Source organism: Lampetra fluviatilis, chromosome 54 (assembly GCF_964198595.1).
Source record: "Lampetra fluviatilis chromosome 54, kcLamFluv1.1, whole genome shotgun sequence".
NCBI lineage: Eukaryota > Metazoa > Chordata > Hyperoartia > Petromyzontiformes > Petromyzontidae > Lampetra > Lampetra fluviatilis.
Window position 1 is genome coordinate 6791856 of NC_136328.1, and position 6250 is coordinate 6798105.

Sequence of the window (6250 nt, forward strand, 5' to 3'; positions counted from 1 at the left end):
CTGACGATGAGCGAGGTACAGTCCAGCGGTCATCCAAAGCGGTGATGGTGGTGGGGGAGGTGGGGGGGGGGGTGAGAGAGAAATGTGCGGTCGTCTTATCGCACGAGCCCCAGACAATAACCCGGGGGCCCTCACTCCGGATAGATCTCCACAAGGCGAAGGTGTCGCCCCTGTCGAGATCCACCACAGCTGGAAGCAATTCCTTTCGGCTCTGAGAATCCCGAGGGTTAGCACCTTCAACGATCATCGCCGGGGGGGGGGGGGGGTAAGCGGTGAGAGAGCCGACAGACGTTAGTGGAAGGCGTCTTACAGATGAATGTTAAATTATTCTTTTGGACGCCCAAAAAAAGAAACACTGCAACGGACCGCCGGAGCTTTCCGTCGTTTCAAGTTGCCGCTGACAAACCGCCGCGCCCGCCCGCCGACAATGTCATCGGTCGCGTCACCGAGCCGATCCCCTTGAGGGGGGGGGCCGGTGGTTTTCCGCGCGGCTTTGCTCAACGGAGAAGCTCCTCCCCGTCGTCGTCGCCTCCCGCCGTGCCTTCGATCGGAGCCGTGCGTGCGGTCGGGTGAGTTAAGTCGGGCGGCGGCGTGGGGTGGGGGCCCTCGGTCGAGCGATCTCGCGGAGAGGCGGGAGATCAAAAAGCCGGAGCGGCGGCGGGCGGCGCGCATCATCACGTCTCATAGTAGTGGTGGTAGTGGTGGTGGTGATGGTGCTCGTGGTAGTGGTGGTGCTCGTGCCGTTGCATGACCGGCACCAGCACGGACGACTGCATTGCCCCCGGCTGCTGCTGCTGCTGCTGCAGGTGCAGTTGCTGCTGCTGCAGGTGCTGATGATGATGATGCTGAGGTTGCTCCAGCCACTGAGCGTCAGGGACGCCGGGCACGGCGGCTCGCGCTTGGTAGTGCGGGGGCCTCCCCGGAGAGAGGCGGCCTTCCCGCCCGCGCTGCCTGTGCCTCTTGTGCTGCTGCTGCTGCTGCGGCTGCTGCTGCTGCTGCGCCTGCTGCTGTTGGACACCCACGGGCCTCAGAGGCACGGAGCGGCCGCGCTGCCTGCCTGGCCTCGACGAGGCGGCCTGCGTCACGGCCGGGCCTTTGGTACGGGACGATCGCGAGACGTGGCGGGCGGCGGTTGTCGTGGCGGCGGTGGCGGCGGTGGAAGTGTCCGGCGGCGTGCGGTTGCGTTGCGGCAGGGCGGCCGCCCGTCGCCCGTGCTGGCCGGCCGGGGCCTCGGGGTCGTGCGGGGCCTCGCGTCTTCTGCTCGTCCGCGGGGAGCCTGCTGGACAAGGGGGAGAGGGAGGGAGGATCGGCGTTAGCCCAACGCTGCACGTTGACTTGGCAGGGTCAGATCAGGGATGATGTCTCGCGAGATGTTGACTACCTCGCCTGGTGTGCAGGGGGTCGTGGGTTCGATCCCGAGCCTCACGCCTGCTGCTGTATATTTGGAGAATGCGTGTTTTCCCGTTTAAGGTGTTTGGCCGATTTAAAATGTCCACGCGATAAGCCACTTCGTCGAGCTCTCAGGCCGCTTCTGAAAAAGAGCTAAAAGCAGCTGAGTGGGCCTTACCTGGTAAAATAAAAAGGTGAAGTTTAAATGGTTTATAGATATCACTATGTCAATGTCATTGACGACCTTTCCCCAAATTCACATACCCTTTGTATCATGCTCGGTCGCAGTGGTTATTAAACTTTCCGGCAGCCTGCACCCCTTTGGTTCTTAATCGGTAAAAATAAAAAATGTACAATGTGAATAAATACATCGGGTTTGATGAAAAAAAGTACATTTCGATTTGCAACACAAGCAATCATCATCAGGTGGTTTTCACACCAGATGATGATTGCTTGTGTTGCAGTCGAAACGTCGTGAGAATTGTATTGATTTATTTGATTATTTTATTATTTCCCTTCTACGTGACTTTACCGAAAGAACCAAGAATATGAAAAAAAGTCAGTTGTATTTTTTGTGGCCGTCCTGAATTTGTTTCGATGATTTAGCTTCTAAAAATATCCTGCCATGTCCCGCACCCCCAGAGAGGGTCATCTCGCACCCCAGGTTCAGGATCGCTGCTCTATGATCGATGTGCGTGCATCGTGAGCCCAGACAAACGAGGCTTGTGATCGATGAATCTTAACCGTGGCGACGAGTCCGGTACGAGTTCATGCGGGCCTCGCAGATGGGACGGAGCCATTGGTGGCCCCTAATCTCGGTTGTCTACACCATGCTCTTGGCACTCTGTAAATGCATCTCACGTTGTGTAAAATACAAACTGTGTGAGTTCTATCTATGGGAACCTTTTTGTTGTTGTTGTTGCCAGTATCAAGATGAGAACAAAAATAGTGGGCTTAACCCTTTCTGTCAATGATACAGGAGGTCCATAATACAGGTTTTTGTTGGGTTAGATCGCGTAAATATTTATATTACTAACCTTTTGCTCGTCCAAGGACGGGTGTATTGCAGTAATTATGAAACTTGCAAGCGAAAAGCAGACCGCGACGTGATATTAATTGCATCACTTCGTGTGCAGTTTGTAAGGGCGCGGTGACACAGACTTAGTTCATGTTAAAGGTTATAATCCCTTGTTCATCGCGACGTCCTTTTTACTTCGATGTCTCAACAGCGTTACGGAGATCACGTGACGTGAGGGTTCTGCCTTTGTAGTGAGGGTTGTGAGTTGACGCCGAGGAGGGGGGGAGGAGGCGCCTCGGCCCCTCCCCCCATGTGGAGTGACGTCACCCGCTCATGATTATTAATGAGGGGGGGGATCCAGGTGGGGTGACGTCACCTGTTCATGATTATTCATGAGGGGGGCTGGCCGACGTGGAGTGACGTCACGCGCGGGACACACAGACATTCTAGGCTCATTATAGTAGTAAATATTACTTGATCTAACCCTAAAAAACCTGCATTAATACGCAGGTTAGATCACGTAAATATATCAAATATTTACTTGTCTATGGGTCTCTGTGTGAGTCTAAGTATGTACGTTGAACTTTTTTCACACCGTACGTATCCAACCGTGATAATCGGAGGTGCGGGGCAAGGACAAGGGACTAACACACACAAAAAGCAGTTCTAACTGAGTTTTCAACTAATCGATTAATAAGATCTTGACAACTCTATTCTTGCCGGAAAGGGTACACCGATTATTTTTCGTCACGCGTAAGTTATAGATGTAACTGTGTTTGTGTAGTTGTTCGCCGTGTCGTCATGTGCATGCTCTATGTCACGTGACACCTCCGTGGGTATCTCTTGATGTTTTTTTTTAAAGATTAGATTTTTTTTTATCGCGAGACCCTTTTCGCTGCCGGTATCGAAGTATGAAAAATAACCAGCGGTGTTTTACCCCCCTTTCTGGCAATATAAAACAGTTGCGTCAAGATGTTCAAACACCAAATATAAAGGAAACACATTCCTGCGGAGGGAGCTAGTAGGAACGTTGGGTTGCTCGGTCAATGGCCAGGGTCAACGGCGGCGTGGTGTATTCCGCAAATATGGCCGACTGTGAGGGCGGGCACAAGCCGGCGTGAGTAGGTTAAACGTTGAGTTTTATAAGGGCACCACGGGGTGACCAGCCCCTCCCCACCCAGCCCCACCCCTCCCACCCCCCACCCAGCCCCTCCCCACCCAGCCCCTCCCCACCCTTCCCTCCCCACCCAGCCCCACCCTCCCCTCCCCACCCAGCCCCTCCCCACCCTCCCCTCCCTACCCAGCCCCTCCCCACCCTCCCCACCCAGCCCCTCCCCACCCTCCCCACCCAGCCCCACCCTCCTCACTCAGCCCCTCCTCACCCTCCACCTCCCCACCCAGCCCCTCCGCACCGTCCCCACCCCACCCAGCCCCACCCAGCCCCTCACCACCCAGCCCCTCCCTCCCCAGCCTCTCCCTCCCCACCCAGCCCCTCCCTGCACGACGGACGGACACAATAATCCCCTGTGGGCTGGTGTAACCAGGAGGTTCCTACCAGTACGAAGTAACTGCATTAACCACGCACGCGCTGCTGGGGTGAACATGCAAACAGACGTGCCTCTGATAATCATATTTGGCGATTGTCGTTGAAGCTGATTGGCCAACAACAGAGACAGCAGCCTTGTGCAGGGCCTGGTCTCACCACCAGTGTGAGACAAGAGAACGCCAATAGGGGCCGTCCATAAATGACGTCACGCGATTTTTGACGATTTTTGACCCCCCCCCCCCCTTGTCACGCGGCGTCACAAAAGGGCAGACCCCCACTCAAATAACGTCACAAAGCTCTGCCACCCCCCCCCCCAAAATAAAAGATGCTTCTAATCGCTTTAAACTATTGTCATTGTAGTGCGTATTTAATGTGGCGCTGCGCTATGATGTTGTAGGAGAAAACATTTATTAAAAAGTCTATTTAATTAAGTAGAACGTTTTGTCTTTATTTATTTAAAGTTGCGCATTTTGATGTGACGTCACATTTCTCAAACCCCCCCCCCTCGTCACACATCGTCACAAACGTCACCCCCCTTAGGTGCGTGACGTCATTTATGGACGGCCCCTTGGGGGTGGAGCAGGAGCTCTATCATGGGATCCCTTTTACTGGTAGGAACGAAGTGGACCAGACCACCAATAGATTAATGTGTCCGTCCGTCCGTCCGTCCGACTGTCCGTGTGTCTGACAAGATGGCCGCCCGCTCCCCCTGCGATCCGTGAACTACATGAACTAAACAAGATGGCCGTCGCATCCGGCGCAGCCAATGACATCGCCTGTTGCAATCCTTGCTCTGTGGGCGCGCGAGTCAGTGGGGAGGGGGTGTGGACGTCATCGCTCACCCCCCATGCACAAATCATTTTCTTTTTAACTCCTCTATACCCGGTCGATATCCCTGTACCGGTATTAGTATTATTCCTACCAGCCCACCCCGCAGGGTCCTGTTTGTTTATTCTGTAGTTGCCACATTGTCCAGCAGATGGTGGTACCCTTTCACCGTTCGCGTCGCTCTTGATAACACTGGTCAACACACTTTTATCACATCAGGTTTTTGAGATATCAAATATTTCATTTTCAATACAAACTGCAGAAGAAAAATATTAAATAAATGTGGATATCTACGTAAAATGATATTATACACACACTATCCTAAAAATACAGCACCATATTTTAACACTAAAGCAGTCACTGACTCGCAACAACTTGCAATCATAAGTGACAGAGTTAATTTCGGGTAAAATCAATGATAATGGGGTATGCCGATAGCATAAAAATTTGATGTGATGGAGCAAATCTGAGATCAGATTTGGAATCAGCACCCTGAAATTAGTCTAGAACAGCTGCAAAATTCCAGGCCATAATTTTTTTTTTGTTGACCAGTGTTATCAATCAAATCAAGAGATTATTGGCGCCTCTGAAGAGCCAAATCAGAATGTTTGTTCCGACTGGAGGAATCCGATGAGCTGAGAAGCACATTTTTCACAGATGTCCGGTAGAATAATCTCAGTGTCAATTTCTCACAAACCTGCACCAGGCCTGGCTCGTGATTCTCTGGGTCTCTATGTGATTTTCTGGGTCTCTGTGATTCTCTGGATCTCTCTGATTCTCTGGGTCTCTGTGATTCTCTGCGTCTCTGTGATTCTCTGGATCTCTCTGATTATCTGGGTCTCTGTGATTCTCTGGGTCTCTGTGATTCTCTGGGTCTCTGTGATTCTCTGGGTCTCTGTGATTATCTGGGTCTCTATGTGATTTTCTGTGGCTCTGTGATTCTCTGGATATGTGTGATTCTCTGGATATCTGTGATTCTCTGCGTCTCTGTGATTCTCCGAGGCTCTCTGATTATCTGGGCCTCTCTGCGACTATTTGGGTCTCTGTGCAATTCTCTGCGATTCTCTGGGTCTTTCTACGTGACACAAAAAACGCTGGCAAATGAAACCGCCGCGAGCCCCCCTCGAATCATATCGAGGGGGGGTCGCGACGAGAGCCCCCCTCGAATCATATCGAAGGGGGTCGCGACGAGAGCCCCCCCCGGACCTACTGCCACACCCCCCCCCCCCACTCCCGGCTCCATCGCGAGTTTAGTCGGGGAGTTTTGTGTATCCCGAGCATTCTTGTTCTTTGACGTGCGTACACACAAACACGCACACACACACACCGGTGGGGGAAGGGAGGGGGGTTCGAGTAAATTTGTTTCTCCCAGGAGAGCGGCATAACTTAAGGGCCGCGTGAGACGATTTGTTAAACAACGATACCGCTAACGATAACAGGCCGTCTTTCTGCCGTGGAAGCCAGGATTT